This window comes from Marmota marmota, unplaced genomic scaffold, assembly GCF_001458135.2.
Source record: "Marmota marmota marmota unplaced genomic scaffold, marMar, whole genome shotgun sequence".
NCBI lineage: Eukaryota > Metazoa > Chordata > Mammalia > Rodentia > Sciuridae > Marmota > Marmota marmota.
Genome location: NW_026006000.1, coordinates 135208 through 157331, shown reverse-complemented (window position 1 = coordinate 157331; position 22124 = coordinate 135208). Strand labels below are relative to the sequence as shown.

The window sequence follows — 22124 nt, the reverse complement described above, 5'->3', positions numbered from 1 at the left end:
AATATAATACATACAACACATAAGACAATAGTAAAGGCCTTGTAGCTTTACACAGGTGAAATCTCCATTGCAATGTTTGAAAACTCCACAGTCAAAAAATAAAACTGTTCAGAAAAGCATTAATCTAGGTATGTATGAGCTCAAAAAATAAAATAGAACTTTATGATGTGGGAAAGGGCAATAATAAAATAGATATTGAAAAAGGCATCCTGGTTACCACCTCAGTTTGACTCTTCTTTGGATATCCCATCCTTCTTCCTGTAACTTGCATAATGAGTCTGAAGGTATTCCCACAAGCAAGCTTCAAGGTTTTTTACATTTGAAATAGGCCTTAATGGTGTTCATTATTCATTAGCCTCCAAGTGTGGGAGAATCACTGTCGCAGATGTAAGAATAGCCAAACTGGAGCTCTGGATATCAGCTGTTATGTATTTGAGTCAAATCATCTTATTTTTGCTCTGTAGCAATCGCTTTTGTTAGTCTCTCTGGAATCCAAATCGGCTGCTGTTCTCCCTGTGGAAACACACAAACAGAACCCTAACACCAGACAATCACTAGGTCAGGACATTTCCATTGTCCTGTTAGAATATCCTTCCAAAGTACCTTAGGCTTATGTACATTTTTTGGATACATATGTCTTTCCACAGCACTAAGTCCTGATGAATCCAAATTTTAAAATTTAGAGTAAAAAGGGTTATTTTAAGTTTATCTTTGGGGGATATATACTCCTTTCCAATTCCCTCTTTTTGATTTAATAAGTAGATTTTAATAGTTTGAGGAGCTCTTTCAACTATGCATTGTCCCTGTGGATTGTATGGAATTCCTGTTATGAGAGTAATGCCATATGATGAGCAAAATTGTTTTAAAGAGGTAGAAGTATAACCAGGGACATTAGCTGTTTTTATCCGTTTTGGAACATCCACAGTGGCAAAATTTTGTAGGCAATGAGCTATAATATCTTTAGTTTTTTCTCTGGCATGAAGGGAGGCCATCAAAAATCCAGAAGAAGTATCAACTGTAACATGCAAATATTTTAATTTTCCAAATTCTGGCAACTGTGTGACGTCCATCTGCCAAATATGGTTAGGTATCAGTCCTCTAGGATTGACTCCAAGATTAACTTGTGGTAAAAATGTCACACAATTTTGACATTGTTTTATTATTTGTCTAGCTTATTCCTTAGTTATTTTAAAACATATTTGTAAAGTATTAGCATTGACATGGAATCTTTTATGAAAATTTGTATCTTCTTCTAGTGTAGAGAAAATATGTATGTTATATGTAGCTTTATCTGCTAAATCATTGCCCAAACTAAGGGCTCCAGGCAATCCTGTATGTGCCCCAATATGTACTATAAAAATGGATCTTTTCTGTCCCAGATTAGACTTTGTATAGTGGAAAACAAAGAAAAAACAGTAGAGGAAGGGAAAATCCTACCAGCATCTTCAAAGGATATCATAGCATTAACTATATACTGACTATCAAACAATAAATTAAATACAGAATCTTTAACATCAAAAAAGCGTGTAATACTGCATTAAGCTCTATCTTTTGAGCTGATTGTTTGGGTAGTAAAAATGTAAAAGTTTGATCAGGGGTAACTACTGCTGCTGTACCATTATTTGACCCATCAGTGAATATATTTGGAGCATTCATGATAGGTGTTTTTCTTGTCATTTTTGGAAAAACTACAGGATGCAAAGACCAAAAAGACAACAAAGGATTAGATGGTAAGTGATTATCAAATGAAACATTAGATTTACACATGATTATTGGCCAAGTATTTAACTCATTAGCTAACTTATCAATTTGATCCATAGTATATGGAGTAATAATTTTATTGGAAGAAATTCCAAACACTCCCTTTGCTGCTTTTATTCCTTTGAGTATTAATTGTCCTACAGCCTCAGGATACCTAGTAAGAATAATGTTAGGAGAATAAGATAAATGTATCCACAATAATGGGCCTTCTTGCCAAAATACTCCTGTAGGAATATTTTTTGTTGGTAGTACAATAAATAATAAAGGCAAACTCACATCAATTCTATCCAAATGCATATTTTCCATATATGTTTCAATAATTTTTAATGCCTTTCTTGCTTCAGGCGTTAACATTCGGAGTGAATTTGGATCTGATGGACCTTTTAGGATATCAAATAAAGGTCCCAACTTTCCTGTTGGTATGCCTAGATAAGGCCTTATCCAATTTATATCTCCTAATAACTTTTGAAAGTCGTTAAGTGATTTGAGTTGATCTACTCGTACTTGAATTTTTGGTGGATGGACCATGGTTGAGAATAATACATCTCCTAAATAATTAATTGGATAATTTAATTGTACTTTATCTACTGCTATCTATAGATTATAATTTTTAATAAATTTGTAAGTGTGGCATAACATTCTAGCAATGTGTTTTTATCTTTATGTGCTAATAATACATGATCCATATACTGAAATATTTGTAGTTCAGGATTTTGATTTCTAAGTGGCTGGATTGCTTTGTTAACATAAATTTGACACATAGTTGGGCTGTTAGCCATCCCTTGAGGGAGTAATTTCCATTCATATCTCTGATCAGGACCTTCATGATTCAATGCAGGGATAGTAAATGCGAATCATGGACTATCCTCAGGATGAATTGGAATTGAAAAAAAAAAAATCTTTACTATCTATAGCTAAAACATACCAGGTTTTTGGCAAAGCAGACAATTGAGGAGTCCCTGATGAGCAGGTCCCATAATAACAATCTCATTATTAATGGCTCTTAAATCTTGCAATAATCTCCATTTACCAGATTTCTTTTTAATGACAAAAATGGGAGTATTATGGGGAGATATGGAAGGTTGTATATGTCCCTCTGCTAATTGTTGTTTGACCAGGTCATGGGCTGCTTGTATCTTTTCTTTATTCAGGGGCCACTGAGGAACCCATACTGATCTTTCTGATTTCCAAGTAATTTTTATTGTCACAGTGACCCCTCCGGAAAACCCAATCCATGTCTATTTATTTCTTGATCTATTTGTATTGGTGCTGCTATACCTTGTTCTTGTTCTCCTAATCTTTTTTCTTTACTAAAACCTTGTCTAGCCCTAATAGTGGGTGCATTCGGATTGATGTTATTTGTTAATGTCAAACCTAATTGATCTAGGACATCTCATCCCCATAAATTTCTAGGAAGATGATCCAATACATGTGGCTGTATAGTTCTTTCACATACTTCAGGATCCTTCCAATCTAATACCATTGCACTTCTATGGGGATTAGTCGCCACTCCTAGGCCTTGAAGAGGCTTGTTGTAATGGCCAATGTTTCAGCCATTCCTGACAAGATATGATGCTAAGGTCTGCACCTATATCCAGTAGCCCATTAAATTTATATCCTTGAATATTTAGTTTTAGCATTGGGCGAGAATCTAAATTTAAAGACAGCATAGCCCAATCTATGCCTGTGGAGCCTAATCCCATGAAACCTCTTTCTATAGTACTACTGGAAAATTTATCATGCAGGCTGGGTATTATTAATAACTGTGCTATTCTATCTCCTGGTGAAATTACTGATATACCCCTTGGAGAACTGGCTAAAATTTTCATAATCAGGATCAATTGCCCCAGGACTTATCATAAGTCCTTTTATAGTAGAAGAACTGTGTCCCAATAATAAGCCTACTGTTCCTTGGGGAAGAGGCCCTTTTACCCCTGTGAGAATGATTTGAACTCCCATCTCTGGAGTTAGTACTGCTCTGGCAGAGGCACAGATGTCCAATTCTGCACTTCCTCTGGTTTGTCTGATGAGAGATCTAATGGACAATGTGTCCTGGGCACTACCCTGATGGTGTTGCTGGGTTTCTCCAGTGCCCCATATATTTGTGGTCGTGGGCCCCGGAGCATTGGGGCCCCCTGTCCATTTTTTGACAATGGAGCCCAATGCCTTTCTCCATGATATCGTGGGTAAACACCTGGTCCTTGTCCATTTTTTGATAATGGAATACCCTCTATGGTGGTTTGAGAACGGCATTCATTAGCCCAATGTCTCCCTCTATAGCATCGTGGGCAAATACCCGGTATTCTACTCCTTTGATTCCTAGCTTTGTTAAACCCTCCTCCTATGGGGCAACTCCTTTTAAAATGTCCTGTTTGTTCACAATTGTAGCATATTTTAGGCCTGGCATCTAAAGCCTGTTGTACTGCAGCTTCCAAGACTTGCCCTTGTTCAGCATCTAAAGCCTGTTGTACTGCAGCTTCCAAGACTTGCCCTTGTTCATTAATGTCTCTACATAATTTAACATATGTGTTTACATCTTTAAATGTTTCCATGGTCTAATGACCTCCCTGCACCCTTTGTTTGCTTGGTCATTGGCTAGCTGTTTAATTAATGGCATTGCTTGCTCTGTATCCCCAAAAACTCTGGTATCTGTTTGAATAAGCCTATCTACAAATTCAACTTAAGGTTCATTAGCTCCTTGTATTACCTTAGATAATTGACCTTGTAAATCTCCATGTCCTTGTAAAGTCTTCCATGCCCTAACTGCATATGCAGCAATTTGTGAATATATGGCCGGATCATATGCAATTTGTTGCAGCTGACCCTCATAAGGTCCTTTTCCTAACAGCATATCTAGATTTTTCTGAGGATAACCAGCTGCTGCATTTTGCCTAGACATCTTCGTGCAAAATTCCTCATTGGATACCTTGCATAACAAATATTGCCCTCCATTTAGCACAGCTTTACACATACTAGCCCAGTCTGCTGGCGTCATGTTCAAGTTGGTAATGGATTCGATCATTCTTACAGTGAAGGGTGCTTGGGGATCATCGGTTGTTACAGCCTCCTTTAACTGCCTCACTGTTTTGAAATCTATTTATTTTATTGGCTGTTCAAAACATTACAAAGCTCATGACATATCATCTTTCATACATTTGACTCAAGTGGGTTATGAACTCCCATTTTTACCCCAAATACAAATTGCAGAATCACATCGGTTACACATTCACATTTTTACATAATGCCATATTAGTGACTGTTGTATTCTGCTACCTTTCCTATCCCCTACTATCCCCCCTCCCCTCCCCTCCCATCTTCCCTCTCTACCTCATCTGCTGTTGTTCAATTCTCTCCCTTGTTTCCCCCCCCTTTCCCCTCACAACCTCTTATATGTAATTTTGTGTAACATTGAGGGTCTCCTACCATTTCCATATGCTTTCCCTTCTCTCTCCCTTTCTCTCCCCCCACTCGTCTTTGTTTAATGTTAATCTTTTCCTCATGCTCTTCCTCCCTGTTCTGTTCTTAGTTGCTCTCTTTATATCAAAGAAGACATTTGGCATTTGTTTTTTAAGGATTGGCTAGCTTCACTTAGCATAATCTGCTCTAATGCCATCCATTTCCCTGCAAATTCCATGATTTTGTCATTTTTTAGTGCTGCGTAATACTCCATTGTGTATAGATGCCACAGTTTTTTAATCCATTCATCTATTGAAGGGCATCTGGGTTGATTCCAAAGTCTAGCTATTGTGAATTGTGCTGCCATGATCATTGATGTGGCAGTATCCCTATAGTATGCTCTTTTAAGGTCCTCAGGGAATAGACCGAGAAGGGCGATAGCTGGGTCAAATGGTGGTTCCATTCCCAGCTTTCCCAGGAATCTCCATACTGCTTTCCAAATTGGCCGCACCAATTTGCAGTCCCACCAGCAATGTACAAGTGTACCCTTTTCCCCACATCCTCGCCAGCACTTGTTGTTGTTTGACTTCATAATGGCTGCCAATCTTACTGGAGTGAGATGGTATCTTAGGGTGGTTTTGATTTGCATTTCTCTGACTGCTAGAGATGGTGAGCATTTTTTCATGTACTTGTTGATTGATTGTATGTCCTCCTCTGAGAAGGTTCTGTTCAGGTCCTTGGCCCATTTGTTGATTGGGTTATTTGTTATCTTATTGTTTAATTTTTTGAGTTCTTTGTATATTCTGGATATTACGGCTCTATCTGAGTGTGAGGTGTAAAAATTTGTTCCCAGGATGTAGGCACCCTATTTACCTCTCTTATTGTTTCTCTTGCTGAGAAAAAATCTTTTTAGTTTAAGTAAGTCCCATTTGTTGATTCTTGTTATTAACTCTTGGGCTATGGGCATCCTATTAAGGAATATGGAACCCGACCCCACAATATGTAGATCAGAGCCAACTTTTTCTTCTATCAGGTGCAGAGTCTCTGATTTGATATCAAGCTCTTTGATCCATTTTGAGTTAACTTTTGTGCATGGTGAGAGAAAGGGGTTCAGCTTCATTTTGTTGCATATGGATTTACAGTTTTCCCAGCACCATTTGTTGATTCTTGTTATTAACTCTTGGGCTATGGGCATCCTATTAAGGAATATGGAACCCGACCCCACAATATGTAGATCAGAGCCAACTTTTTCTTCTATCAGGTGCAGAGTCTCTGATTTGATATCAAGCTCTTTGATCCATTTTGAGTTAACTTTTGTGCATGGTGAGAGAAAGGGGTTCAGCTTCATTTTGTTGCATATGGATTTACAGTTTTCCCAGCACCATTTGTTGAAGATGCTATCCTTCCTCCATTACATGCTTTTAGTCCCTTTATCAAATATAAGAAAGTTGTAATTTTGTGGATTGGTCTCTGTGTCCTCTATTCTGTACCATTGGTCCACCTGCGTGTTTTGGTACCAGTACCATGCTGTTTTTGTTACTATTGCTCTGTAGTACAGTTTGAAATCTGGTGTCGCTATACCTCCAGATTCACACTTCCTGCTTAGAATTGCTTTTGCTATTTTGGGTCTTTTGTTTTTCCATATGAATTTCATGATTGCTTAATCGATTTCTTCAAGAAATCCCATTGGAATTTTGATTGGCATCGCATTAAACCTGTAGAGAACTTTGAGAAATATCGCCATTTGGTGATGTTAGTTCTGCCTATTCATGAACAGGGTATATTTTTCCATTTTCTAAGATCTTCTTGTATCTTCTCTCTCTTTAGGGTTCTGTAGTTTTCATTGTATAAATCTTTCACCTCTTTTGTTAGGTTGATTCCCAAGTATCTTATTTTCTTTGAGGATATTGTGAATGGAGTGGTTTTCCTCATTTCAATTTCAGAAGTTTGTTGCTGATATACAGGAATGCCTTTGATTTATGCATGTTGATTTTATATCCTGCCACTTTGCTGAATTCATTTATTAACTCTAGCAGTTTCTTTGTAGACCCTTTTGGGTCTGTTAGATATATTATCATATCATCCACAAATAGTGATAATTTAAGTTCTTCTTTTCCTGTTTTTATGCCTTTAATTTCTTTTGTCTGTCTAATTGCTCTGGCTAGTATTTCAAGAACTAAATTGAATAGAAGTGGTGAGAGAGGGCATCCCTGTCTTGATCCAGTTTTTGGAGGGAATGCCTTCAGTTTTTCTCCATTTAGAATGATGCTAGCCTGAGGCTTAGCATATATAGCTTTTACAATGTTGAGGTAAGTTCCTGTTATCCTTAGTTTTTCTAGTGTTTTAAACATAAAGTAATGCTGTACTTTGTCAAATGCCTTTTCTGCATCTATCAAGATGATCATATGGTTCTTATCTTTAAGTCTATTAATGTGGTGAATAACATTTATTGATTTCCGTATATTGAACCAGCCTTGAATCCCAGAGATGAATCCTACTTGATCATGGTGCACAATTTTTTTTGATATGCTTTTGTATTCAATTCACCAGGATTTTATTGAGAATTTTTGCATCTATGTTCATTAGAGATATTGGTCTGTAGTTTTCTTTCTTTGAAGTGTCTTTGTCTGCTTTCAGGATCAGGGTGATGTTGGCCTCATAGAATGAATTTGGAAGAGCTCCTTCTTTTTCTATTTCTTGAAATATCTTGAAAAGTATTGGTATTAATTCTTCTTTGAAGGTTTTGTAAAACTCTGCTGTATACCCATCCAGTCCAGGGCTTATTTTGGTTGGAAGTCTTATGATGGCTTCATCTATTTCTTCCTTTGTTATTGGTCTGTTTAAATTGTGTGTGTCTTCCTGACTCAATCTGGGCAGATCATATGACTTAAGAAATCTATCAATATCTTCACTATCTTCTATTTTATTGGAATATAGGGTTTCAAAATACTTTCTAATTATCTTCTGTATTTCTGTATTGTCCGTTGTGATATTGCCTTTTTCATCCCGTATGTTAGTAATTTGAATTCTCTCTCTTCTTCTCTTCATTAGCGTGGCTAAGGGTCTGTCAATCTTGTTTATTTTTTCGAAGAACCAACTTTTAGTTTTATCAATTTTTTCAATGTTTTTTTTTGTTTGTTTGTTTCAATTATGTTGATTTCTGCTCTGATTTTAATTATTTCTTGTCTTCTACTACATTTGCTGTTGTTTTGCTCTTCCTTTTCTAGGGTTTTGAGATGAAGTGTGAGTTCATTTATTTGTTGGTTTTTTCTTTTTTTGAGGAATGAACTCCAGGAAATGAATTTCCCTCTTAAAACCGCTTTCATTGTGTCCCATAGATTCTGGTATGCTGTGTTTGTATTGTCGTTTATCTCTAAGAATTTTTTGATTTCCTCCTTTATGTCCTCTGTAACCCATTGATCATTCAGTGACATATTGTTCATTTTCCAGGTGATGCAGGATTTTTCCTTCCTTTTTTTACCATTGATTTCAAGTTTCATTCCATTATGATCAGGTAAGGTGCATGGTATTATCTCCACACCTTTATATTTACTAAGAGTTGCCCTATGGCATAGTATATGGTCTATCTTTGAGTAAGATCCATTTGCTGCTGAGAAGAACGTGTATCCACTTGATGATGGTTGATATATTCTATATATGTCAGTTAAGTCTAGGTTATTGATTGTGTTATTGAGTTCTATAATTTCTTTATTCAGCTTTTGTCTGGAGGATCTGTCTAATGGAGAGAGCGGTGTGTTGAAGTCACCCATAATTATTGTGTTGTGGTCTATTTGACCCTTGAACTTGAGAAGAGTTTGTTTTATGTACATTGTAGCACCATTATTTGGTGCATACATATTGATAATTGTTATGTCTTGTTGGTGGATGGTTCCTTTTAACAGTATATAGTGTCCTTCTTTATCCCTTTTGATTAACTTAGGTTTGAAGTTGATTTTATTTGATATGAGTATGGCCACTCCTGCTTGCTTCCGAGGGCCATGTGAGTGGTATGATTTTTCCCAACCTTTCACCTTCAGCCTGTGTATGTCTTTTCCTATCATATGAGTCTCCTGAAGGCAGCATATTGTTGGATTTGTTTTTTTGATCCAGGTTACTAGCCTATGTCTCTTGATTGGTGAGTTTAGGCCATTAACATTTAAGGTTACAATTGAAATATGATTTGTACTTCCAGTCATGTTTATTTATTTATTTATTTTAGTTTGGCTAGTTTTTACTTTTTGGTTATTTTCCTCCCCCTTTACTGAGATACCTCCCGCTGTTAGTTTTGGGCACTATTTTTCAATTCCTCTTCTTGTAGTATTTTGCTCAAAATGCTTTGCAGTGCTGGTTTTCTGGCTGCGAATTCTTTTAGCTTTTGTTTATCATGAAAGATTTTAATTTCATTGTCAAATCTGAAGCTTAATTTTGCTGGATACAGTATTCTTGGTTGGAATCCATTATTTTTCAGCGTTTGAAATACATTGTTCCAGGATCTTCTCGCTTTCAAAGTCTGTGATGAAAAATCAGCCGTTAACCTAATTGGTTTACCCCTGAATGTAATCTGCCTCCTTTCCCTCGTAGCTTTTAATATTCTCTCCTTGTTCTGTATGTTGGCTATCTTCATAATTATATGTCTTGGAGTTGGTCTATTACGGTTTTGAATGTTTGGGGTCCTGTAGGCTTCCAGGATTTGACAATCCATTCCATCTTTCATATCTGGGAAGTTTTCTAGGATTATTTCATTTAATAGGTTGTCCATTCCTTTGGTTTGAACCTCTATACCTTCTTCTATCCCAATGACTCTCAAGTTTGGTTTTTTTATGACATCCTATATCTCTTGGATAGATTGCTCATGAGTTTTAAGCATCCTTTCTGTGTTGACTATATTCTTTTCAAGTTGATAAACTTTGTCTTCGTTATCTGATGTTCTGACTTCTACTTGATCTAGTCTATTTGTAATATTCTCCTTTGAGTTTTTAATGTGGTTTATGGTTTCCTGCATTTCTAGGATTACTGTTTGATTTTTTAAAAATCTCTATCTCCTGGTAGAGCTCGTTCTTTACCATTTGAATGTGTTTGTTTAATTCGTTTTCAAAATATAGTTTCATTGCTTGGACTTGCTGTCTCATGTCTTCTCTAATATTCCGTTCCATCTGAGTTAGGTATGCCTCGAGTTCTTTCTCTGTCCATTTTTCTGATGCCTCTAGGTCCTCCTGTAATTTATGTTGTCCTGCATTGTTTGTAATCCTTTTTTCCCTTTTTTTCATGTTGTTCACATTATTTTCTAGCTCTGTTTGATTGCTGTGTTTCTGCTTTCTCCTATAAATTTGTTTTGGTTTTGTATATCTCTGTTGTCTCTCCTTTGTGATGGGAGACTATGCCTAGAAATGTTGGGCTTTATTGTACTTTAAAGCTGATTCATTCAATTCATAAAAGGCTTCCAGATTCTGTATGCATATAGTGATTTGTTGTCTGTTCTTAAGATTTTATGTTTAGGTTAGGTGCTATGATGGTATGAGGGTTAGTATGTCTTGGCTACTTTAGAAGATTGCTCTACTGAAGGGGGATACTAACAGGTGATTGGATCAGGGTGTTGGTAGTAGCTAGGTATTTAGGAGCCCTATAATCAGCCTCAAAACATTCACCTATTTGCATTTAGACAATTACACGTAATGGAAGATGTAATGCTTGGGATGAAAGTTGGGGGGTAGGGGAAGGAACGTACTCTTAAAAAGAAAGAAGGAGAGAGAGAGAGAGAGAGATTAGAAGAGAATGGAAAGAATAATAAAACTTGAAACAGGAAAGAAAGAAGGAAAAGGGGAGAAAAGAACAAAGAGAGAAAAAAATTGAAGTCTTAGAGATCCATTTTTTTCTCTTCCAGTACGCGGAGCTGTGCCCTCCGTGCCGAGCTTCTGCCCTCTATGTGCCAATAGCAATCCCTGTAAGGCGGCTCCTGGAAGTCTCTCAATCCTGTTAGTCCAGAGCCGTTTCACTTCTCCAGCCCCTCCCCCCCTTCCTCCTGCCAGCCAGCTAGCCAGTTCCTGTTCACCGGAGGCGGTTCCCCAAAGATCTGGTTACACTTGCAGTCCCACCACATGTCCTATTTTCCGAACGACTGAGCACTCTCTCCATCATTCATCTAAGCCCCAGTGCTGTGGTGCGGTGATCTGGGGACCAATGGTTTAATTTTTCCGGACCCCTTTGATGGTCATGCCCCCAGAAACTGGCGGCTAAGACCTTGGGTGTCACCGCTGGCGGTAAGGGGAGTTGGAGATTGGGAATCCCCTCTGCTTCCCTACAGACACGCCCCCAGGGAGATTCCCAAGGTTTCCTGGCTGCTTGTATCTGGAGGGGGTGGGAGTCACACACCTGCTAAAGTGGATTCCGCTGGGAAGGAATTCCATCGGCCAAACTCCGGTGACGTCACCTCTCTGCTATGGCGGGTCCCAGGCTCCTTGCCGGAGTGTCTGAAGGGAGGGGTGGGACTGTTCTGTCTCTGGTTGGTTTCAGCTCCTGGTTCTCTACTTCATGAAGGCCTGGCTAGAGACCTCTTCCTATTGTCCCTGTGCCGCTCCTGCTGAGCCACGCCTCGGGTGCTAGCCACCTAGTCACGGGGGCCACGGGTGGGCGGTCGCTGAGTTGAGTCGCGCGGGCAGCGGCTGGCGGGTCCAGACCTCTGCACCGCGTGGTGGAGATTCACTCGTCTGGGGCAAACTGTCACTTCCAAAAATCCTACCAATTGCCGGCTGGTCTCTCTTCAGTGGAATTTCTCCAGGAGCCTCTCAGCAGGTAGAATCCAATCGTATCAATGCGTCTCTCTTACCCCGTTACTGAGGAGGTACTGAAAGCGCTGCTTCCCCGCCCGCCGCCATGTTGGCTCTCCTGTTTTGAAATCTAAAGCATGGTGAATTCGCTGCCCTCCTGCCTGCTCAAGTACAGGGCATACTAATCTTTGAGGTCCTGTCTCAGGATCCCATCTATCAACTACGGGGGTTGGGGGCACCATAGCATATATTGTCTCTATAGGTGGAGCAGTTGGTTGGACACTTATGCAAAGGTGTTAGTAGCAGCCTCCTCTTGTAACTTTTTCCCTGATAATTCCTCCTCCTTTAAATGTTCTTCCTCTGTCTGACTAGCTTGAGAGACCTTCTCTTTTACTTGATCTAAAATGTCTTTCTCCATGGTCTGAACCTCTAACAATTTACTTAACACACTTTTGGTTTGTTTTTTACTAATTTCTAATCTACTATAAAGATAACGCAACCCAACAAAGTAACACAAAACAAAACTGAAACAAAATGAAACAAAAACAGAACAAAAAATCGTTGTATGAATTTTCCTATTTTCTTGACATGTGCATTTGTTGTCTATTTCTATCTATTCCTCAGGGGCGAACAACTTCAAACCTTGAGCCAACAATTTTTCCCAGTTTGCCTGAGAAAGTTCTAGGAATAGGCAGCTTGAAACAAAAACAAAACAAATCAAAACAAGAACACATTGTTTTTTGAAATGGTCACCCATTCTCTTGCCTTCCCTCAGGGGTGAGCAATTTACCTTATCACTTACCCTCAGGCATTCCCTGCATGTGCCACCAAAAACTGCAGTCTGGCTGGGCACAAATCATGAGCCACTGAAGCAGGAACAAACTTTATTTCTGAACTCCACCAGCACACTCCACACATGCTCCCCAGGAACTCTCTAGAATGTCACATGGCTCTTACAGGAACCACCAACCAGAAAATCCCTCCTCTGGAAATCCCTCCTCCTGCACTTCCCCAACCAATGGGAACTCTCCAGGAATACCCACAAGAACTCCAAAGTAGCAGGCTGAGGCAGACAGTAAAGGTCTAATATACAACCGAATCCAGCTTGCTGGCCTCACCTCTCAACCACTACTTCTGGCAAAAATGCCATGTGTCATTCTGACTCGGCTGTGGCCCTCAACAGGCAATCGAGCCTTGCATTTTTTAATATTCTGAATTCTGCATGCTTACCTCAGCATTTTTAATGATGGTACAATACTGAAACAAAATAGTTCTGTATTCTGTGAGTTAATCTGAAACTTCATATTTAGTTAACTCAAATAATTATCTTGTAAAAATTTTTGTTCCACTTTTGCTTTCAACCTCATGTACTTCCCTAATTCTTCTTCAGCTTTATTACTTTATATAATGGAATGAGTGAGATCTATTCTTGTGACTAAATTCTTGAAAAGACTGGCAGTGTGATGGTGCTCCCTCTGACATCCTAGCTGCTTAGAAGATGTAGGCAAGGAGACTTCAAGTAGAAAGTTATAATCAGAGAGGTCCTAAGCAACTCAGTGGAAACCTGTCTGTGAACAAAAAAGTATAAAGATCTGGGATTTGGCTAAGAGGACTCTAGCATTTAAGCACCTCTTGGTTCAATTCCTTATAGCAAAAATTAATAAATAAATAAAAGAATAGATCTGGAGCTGATGGGACCTTTTACTCTGAAATAGTAGCATATTATTTGAAGCCACAAACTTAGTTTTAGAACTGAGAATAAAGATCCTTGGTACATAATATCCTCTGTTACATCAAGCAACATTTCTCATTATACAGGCTGCCTGCATTCTGTCTACAGTTCTGTAAAGAGATCCTAATATATCTGCTGTGTACCAGACTGTATTTTGATTTACTTATAAAATTTTCTTACCTTTTACCTTGTGTTTGTCGTGGGCATGATTTTGAATTTGGCTCCAGATTCTGCCTCTAGCTAGCTGCACAGCCTCAGACAATTACTCCCTTATCTCTGAAGTCACATCTGATATTCTTAGGAAACATATATTTTAGGCTTATTTCACAGGTATTTACTTATTTTGTGTCCTTAACACTTAAACACTCTTTCCTGTTGGTGACAAAGTATGCTATTGAGGTGTGATACCTGTGCTAACAGGCTGGTTAGTGACTTTTACTGACAGTATGCCAAATCAAAAGCAGTGTGGTTTTGACTGGCTAGGGATTGAACACAGCCAAGAAAAAATTCTCTGTTCAAACTCAAAGTAGACAGAGGGTCAGAGGCTGAATAGAGGTATAAGAGGGGAGGAGCTTGTAGCCAAGCAGGGGTAGAATGGGCCCAGAGAAATCAGGGTTGGCTGGAGAGATAAGAAGCATCTAAAATTGACCACCTGAGAGGTGCTGTGCTGTGAGCTTGGTATCACTGGACTCTCTGGAGACAGTTGCCTTCACTCCAGAAATAAAAATGGCAGTGAGTGATCAAGGTCTTTTTTTTTAATTTAAATGAGAGGTTTGGGGCTTTAAAATAACTACCACAGAATTTATCTGTTTAATTAAGTATTTATTTATTTATTGTCTCAGGGATTGAATCCAAGAGTCACTTAACCACTAAACCACATTTCTACCCTTTTGATAACAGGATCTCACTAAGTTGCATAGGGTCTTGCTAAGCCCAAAGGCTGGCTTTGAACTTGTGATTTTCATCATCTTGCCTCAGCCTGTTAAGGTGCTGGGATAATAATCATTACCACCATGCTGGCTAACTACCAGCTACTTTTGAAAGCTAGCTCTGTTTAAAACAAAAAAATCAGCTCTCTTCCCCCTAGAAACATTATTGCTGAGCACTAGCCATTCAAATTGTGTAGTTTACTTAATGATGGAACCAGGAAGCCCTGATATTGGATAAAAGATACTCAGGGAATGAGAATAAAGTCATCCCAAATTTAAGTAGAGAAATATCAGCTTGAATGCCATGCACTGACATTGCACACTTGTATGGAATCTTTGGAAATAAAACATGTATCAGGGCATGTAATACAATTATTTGGACAAAGATCTATTATTTGTGAAAGAGCATTGAAAGTATAGACCGTCCTGTGGATGGGAGTGCTTCTATGAATGGACAACTGGAAAAATGTTTATATTTTAGTGAAGTGTATAAAAACCTCTTATAGTGTACATGGTAGGCAATCAGTACATGTTTAATTACTCTTAACTCTGAGTAAGTTTGATGTGTATGTTTGGGTATTTTGTTGTATCATTGCCAAGGAAAACTTATATGCAACAAACAATTCTTCATTTTCTTTACTGATAATATTACCACCAAAAGAAGAGCTAAAAGAATTGCATAAAAATCTAGTCATAATTATAAAAAAGCATAACCAGGGAATTTATCTCTGGAATGTGACAAGGGAATAATATGAGGTGTGTCATTAATTCAGTTTCCTTTACTAATAATACTGTTTTCTTTTTCTTTTTTTAGGGAGAGAGAGAGAGAGAGAGAGAGAGAGAGAGAATTTTAATATTTATTTTTTTATTTTAGTTTTCGGCAGACACAGCATCTTTGTTTGTATGTGGTGCTGAGGATCAAACCCCAGCCGCATGCATGCCAGGCAAGTGCGCTACCACTTGAGCCACATCCCCAACCCCAATATTAAGTTTTCTTTATGTGTCAGCTTCACTCAGTGGAGTCAGTAACGTAGATTTCCCTTCTCAAAATGAAGGAGAATTATCCACCCAACTGACAGACTGCATAGAACAAAAAGCAAATGATGGGAGGTTCCACTTTTTCTTGCTTACTTGACAAAGCTGAGACACCTCATTATAGTTCCCTTTACCTTGGACTATGACTACATTACTGACTCCTCTGGTTTTCAGGTTTTCAAACTCAGGCTGAATTATAGCACCAGATTTTCAGAATGTCCTTCTTGCATATAAAATATCATATGACTTCTCAACCTCCATAACTATGTGAGCCATTTCCTCACAATGAAGCAATCTCTCTATGCCTGTATGCAAGTCCTATTTCTGTGCATAAACCTGCCTAATACACCTAAGAAAACTCACCTTGATATAAGAGAAAAAGAAATGGATGAATTATTAAGCACAGTATATTAAAACCAATAATAAGAAATATGTTTTCTTAATGTGTCAAAATTTATATTTAAATATGTATATCAGCATGATTTTTATCATTTTTATTACATTTAGATTTTCTACATATCTGTAATTTGTTTCTGAATGCACAAGTGGTATTCAATTTTAGGCAGAAAACTTCCAGTCTAGTAGGCCCAACAATAACTTATTAGAAAACTACACCATGGCATCATTGCATTGTGCATTTACGTTCAAGAGCTATTCTTGTAACCTACATAAACTTCAGTTAACTTCAAATACTACATTTGGTTTTGAACGTAGAGATTGCTCATCTATTTGGAATTTTGAACCTGAAGCTTATCTAAGAAAGAGCCTTTACAAAGGCCTTGCTTCTAGGCTGCTTCAAAGCAAATAGCAAATAGGAAGAAATTCACCCTCAAAACATGTCTCCTGGTAGGAAGTACACAACCACTACATTTCCAGAAAGTGAAATTTCTATGTATTGGTAACAACTTAGATATTTGTAAATATCCGATTTGACATCCATGTATATACGTGCCTCAGTCTTTTTACTAGAGCGGGGATTTCTTCCTTTAGAACCAGTGAGCAAAAAAAAATTTCCCCTTAATATTCATTAATGGGGTATGGAGTAAAAATAAACAAACAAAGCCAGGATACTATAACAGTCCCAATGACCCAAGGTGGGTTCTGATGTCAACAAAGTACATCAAAATAGGCAAACCTCTTCATGCCTGGGGCCTGCAGGTGGGACAGTATTGAGTCTGGATTTCAGGGCATTTGGGAATAATCACTCCCACTTGTCTGCCCAGGGTGGGTGGGTGATGGATAGGTTCTGCAGCCATGCCAGGTTCTCACCTGGTCCCCACACGTAGTCCAGAACAGGCCTTGGTGGTGCCTTCTCAAATTCTGACCTTATCCCACCTCTCCCAGACCCAGTCCTGAGGCTTAGCACTGGTCTCCAAACAGAAAAGAGAAACTCCCCAGGCATCAAGCATCTCTCAGACTCCCCATGGACAGATATTTTCCTACAAAGCCACCCAATGAGTCCAGGTCAGGGGCCCTGACCTCCCGCCATTTCGCCACATTGATACATAAACAATGAGGCTCAGATGAGGCCAAGCTAGCCAGAAAGAGAAACAGCAGGTGAAGAGTGCGTGAACTGAACTTCTTGGCTGCCACCAGCCACACGCTGAGGAAGAAGGAGCCAGAGGCCGGCCCCGCCCCCCCTCCAACCAGGTCCCGCCCCCTCCCTGCCACCACCTGTTCACAGGGGGACCCTGACTGCCCCGCACAGGCCAGGCTCTGCAGCACCGCCCAGAGGAACTGGCCCTGGCGGTGGCAATCGCCATGATTTTTATCATTAGATATCAAGTAAGCTTTAGCTTAAAAGACAGAATAAAATCCAGAACATATCACTGGTGTTTCTTGATATTGTTCTGGTATTCCTAAAACATATTTAGAAGTGAAAATACGGCAGATATGCAGCAACTGGAAATGTTGCCATTATTTTCTAAAAATGATTGTAAACTGAGAAAAAATTATAAATAGTAACTAACTAGAATAGTTAGGAACAACGTGAGTTCTGTACATTTCAAAAAACAAGAAAAAAGAATTTTAAATGTATTCTAATGATAACATGTTGAGGAAATAAGTAGATATGACCTAATTTAAAAATTCTACAGGGGCTGGGGATGTGGCTCAAGTGGTAGCACTCTTGCCTGGCATGTGTGCAGCCCGGGTTCCATACTCAGCACCACATACAAACAAAGATGTTGTGTCTGCCGAAAACTAAAAAGTAAAATATTAAAAAATTCTCTCTCTCTCTCTCTCTCTCAAAAAAAAAAATTATACAATGTATACAGATATCAAAACATAACACAGCACTTCATTTATATGTACAATTTTTATGCTTTAATGTATCAGTTAAGAAACAAATTCTAAAAACATAGTTAAGAACAACTTAAGCACACAAAACTCAATGTTTTTCATACAAAAATGATACAACTACTATGATTATAACATTCATGAGAGCAAAATATGGAAATAGCAAAGACTATTGCGTACACACACACACACACACACACACACACACACAGATATTTCTGCCTGTATAACTCTGCCCATTCCCAGGTGGGAAAGAGATACCAGGAGTTGGTAGATTTTTTTAAGGTACCTACCCAAAACACAAAACAATAATTCTTATTCTAGATTCAGTACAAGAATCCTGAGTAATAATTGCACAGACTGGTGTTGTCATAGGTTTATGGGTAGCTGCCTATCATTACTGCAAGCCTAAAAGTGAAAGCAAAACTTACTTCAAGAATACTCAGTGTATTTTTGTGTGCATTCCATACCACAATTATCTCACTCTGTAATCTTACAATCTTTTTTCTTTTATTCTAATTTTTTATAAATGACAGCAGAATACATTGCAATTCACATAACATATATAGAGCACAATTATTCTTGTCTCTGGTTGTATACAAAGTATATTCACACTATTTGTGTCCTCATACATGTATGAAAGTAATGATGACCATCTCATTCCACCATTTTTTTCTACCCCCATGCTCCCTTCCTTTCCCTACCTCTCCTTTGCGCTATCTAGAGTTTGTTTAATCCTTCCATGCTCCTGCTCCCAACCACACTATGAATCAACCTCCTTGTATCAGAGAACACATTCATGTTGGCAAGGATATGAGGAAGAGGTGGGAGATATATATAATATCTAATATTATATATAATATTATATATAATATATAATATTCTTCTAGATGGGTTTTCCTTTCCCAGTTTACAAAACTGTCATAGATACTAGTGATTCACATTCCCTTCTTTCCAACCTGAACTCCTTTTTGTTGATAGTTCCATCAACATAACAACATAGAGTATGAACAAAGATGAAGTCTAAGTCTAAGGATTGCCCCAGGGAGATGAGCTAGAGCCACTGCCCTCAGACCCACCACATCCAGTTTCATCTCTGCTCCTAGAGTCTATGGAGTCACTTCCTTCATCCTCTTTCTACTTGTTCTTTGCTGACCCTTGTGAGGGATGATAGTTGTTAGTTGATTGCCATCTGAGCAGTGTTGGGTGAGTCCCTCCCTGGAGACTTCAGTCCCTGCTTCTTTTCAAGGTCTTCTTGCAGACTTTCAGCTGATGGGGACTGTTGATCTATTCGTTTGAACTTGGAGTTAGGGCCTCCTGCATTGGTTATGTTTTTACACTTCCCATAGCTAGTCTCTTTGTAGATGGCATACTCCTTTAGTGACAAACTCATGATCCAGAGGTCCAGGTCCACCCTGTACTGTTTCTGCAACTCTTCAGCATGTCTTTTAGTTCCAATAGTTCCTTCATACTCTGTGGGACATGCTGCCAGCACCTCTCAATCTCTACCATGTGCTCCCTCAGGGGAAAATGTTGCAGCTCCCTACTAGACCATGAATCTTGATGAAATCTGTGATATCCATTCATAGGAGACTTCTTAGGCTCTCCATGAAATTTCACCTTCTCAGAAAATCTATCAGTTTCTGCTATAGATCTCACATTTTCTACATTTCCTTGTAACTTCTTTCTGGCTTTGGTTTGGCATCTCTTATACACATCAGATATTTTGGAGACATGAGCTAGATCAGGGTGATTGTCTTTGAAACAAGCCAGTTTTTCTTCAAATTCCTGTTTGTCCTTCTGAAAATCCTCAATATATTTATGCTTTATTTCTTCTGGTAACTGCTTGTATTTCTCAGTCAGGATCTTGGTCAACTCCTTGTTGTTCAGCTCAGGGTGCTCTTGGGAATGAATACTGGGCCCAATTCTTCTTATAGAAGTGGATGTAAGCAGTCAGGGTTTTTTTGGGGGGAAGTCTGGATGTTTCTCATATTTTTTGCATTTTGTGGGAATTTTAACACATTCTTTGCCTTCCAGAACTAAGTCTCTCAATGTACGTAACTTCCTCAATTTACTAGAAATCTCTAAGCACTTGCCTTCACACATTTCTGCAGAGAAATGCTTAAAAGCTATTTTTTCCCAGTCCATATTTGAAATGGTTGTCTTGAATGTTTCATTATCATTGCATTGGACATTATTCTCTATATTTTTCAGTAACCTCAGAATGTTTTTGTTTGACCAGCAGGATTGGCTGTGGTATGTTGCCATTTTGAGATTTCTCTCTGGGCCACTAAAAAAGTCTCAGTTGTTGAAAAAGTCTCAACAGGAACTCAAACTCCTCCAGTCTCACAACTCAGCAGATAAATTATTCCTAGAAGTTCTGTAGTATGTGTAATATTGTATTTCTAAAAAGAAAGAGAAAGAGAGTTACTCTCTTTCATTAGTGGTTAATGAAAATAATCAAACCTCACTTGAATATGTTGCTTGACTAGGGGAACAATTTACAGTAGAACACATTGTATTGATTTGTTCTGGTTTTTTTTTTTTTTTTTTTTTTTTAGGCTGCCTGTCCCTAGAACTTTCTCAGGCAAACTGGGAAAAATGGTTGGCTCAGTGTTTAAAGTTGTTCAGCCCTGAGGAAGAGATAGAGATAAACCATGTCTACACATATCAAGAAAATAGAAAAACTGATACAACAATTTTTTGTTCCGTTTTTGTTTCATTCTGTTTCGGTTTTGTTTTGTGTTATCTTGTTGGGTTGTGTTATCCTTGTAGCAGAAATATGGGGTCAGAAATTTGCAAAAAACAAACTGAAAGAATGTTAAGTAAATTGTTAGAGGAAGGAGGCACCCCAGTAAAATCAAGAGTAGTTAGGGCATATGTTGATATAATACAAAAATGTAGCCCATGGCTTTTTAAGGAGGAATTGTGGAATGTATCACAATGGGACCATCATGGAGAACATTTAAGGGAGAGGAAAAAGAAAAACCCAGGAACTCTGCCAGTTGGCACATTGCCATTGTGGATGATGATAAAATTTTGTTTGCCTAGTCCAAAGCCTTCAGTTTAGACTATGGTAGAAGACATGTTAGATCAAGTAAAAGAGAAGGTCTCTAGAGTTAGTCAGACAGAGGAAGAAAATTTAAAGGAGGAAGGACTATCAGGGGAAATATTACAACAGGAGGCTGCTACTAACACCTTTCTATCACCAGAGGGCATAAGTGTCCAACCAACAGCTCCACCTATGGAGACAACTTATGCTGGGTGGCCCCAACCTCAGTAGTTGATAGATGGGATCCTGAGACAGAAAGGAAAAGGATTAGGAGAAAAAGGACAAAGTATAGTGGTACCAATACAAATAGATCAAGAAATAGATAGACATGGATTGGGTTTTCAGGAGGGGTCATTGAGACAATAAAAATTACTTGGAAATCAGAAAGACCAGTATGGGTTCCTCAGTGGCCCCTGAATAAAGAAAAGATACAAGCAGCCCATGACCTGATCAAACAACAATTAGCAGAGGGACATATACAACCTTCCATATCTCCCCATAATACTCCCATTTTTGTCATTAAAAAGAAATCTGGTAAATGGAGATTATTGCAAGATTTAAGAGCCATTAATAATGAGATTGTTATTATGGGACCTGCTCAATCAGGGATTCCTCAATTGTCTGCTTTGCCAAAAACTTGGTATGTTTTATCTATAGATATTAAAGATTGTTTTTTTTTTCAATTCCAATTCATCCTGAGGATAGTCCACGATTCGCATTTACTATCCCTGCATTGAATCATGAAGGTCCTGATCAGAGATATGAATGGAAATTACTCCCTCAAGGGATGGCTAACAGCCCAACTATGTGTCAAATTTATGTTAAGAAATCCAGCCACTTAGAAATCAATATCCTGAACTACAAATATTTCACTATATGGATGATGTATTATTAGCACACAAAGATAAAAACACATTGCTACAATGTTATGCCACAATTACAAACATTAAAAAAATATAATCTAGAGATAGCAATAGATAAAGTACAATTAAATTATCCAATTAATTATTTAGGAGTTCTATTATCCTCAACCATGGTCTGTCCACCAAAAATTCAAATACGAGTAGATCAACACAAATCACTTAATGACTTTCAAAAGTTATTAGGAGACATAAATTGGATAAGGCCTTATCTAGGCATACCAACAGGAAAGTTGG

The 22124-nt window shown here is 38.3% G+C and overlaps 1 pseudogene; it reads right to left on the bottom strand.

Annotated features, from left to right (window-relative positions):
- Nucleotides 1–19092: 19092 nt before the first annotated feature.
- Nucleotides 19093–20189, bottom strand: LOC107161059 (annotated as a pseudogene).
- Nucleotides 20190–22124: the final 1935 nt, after the last annotated feature.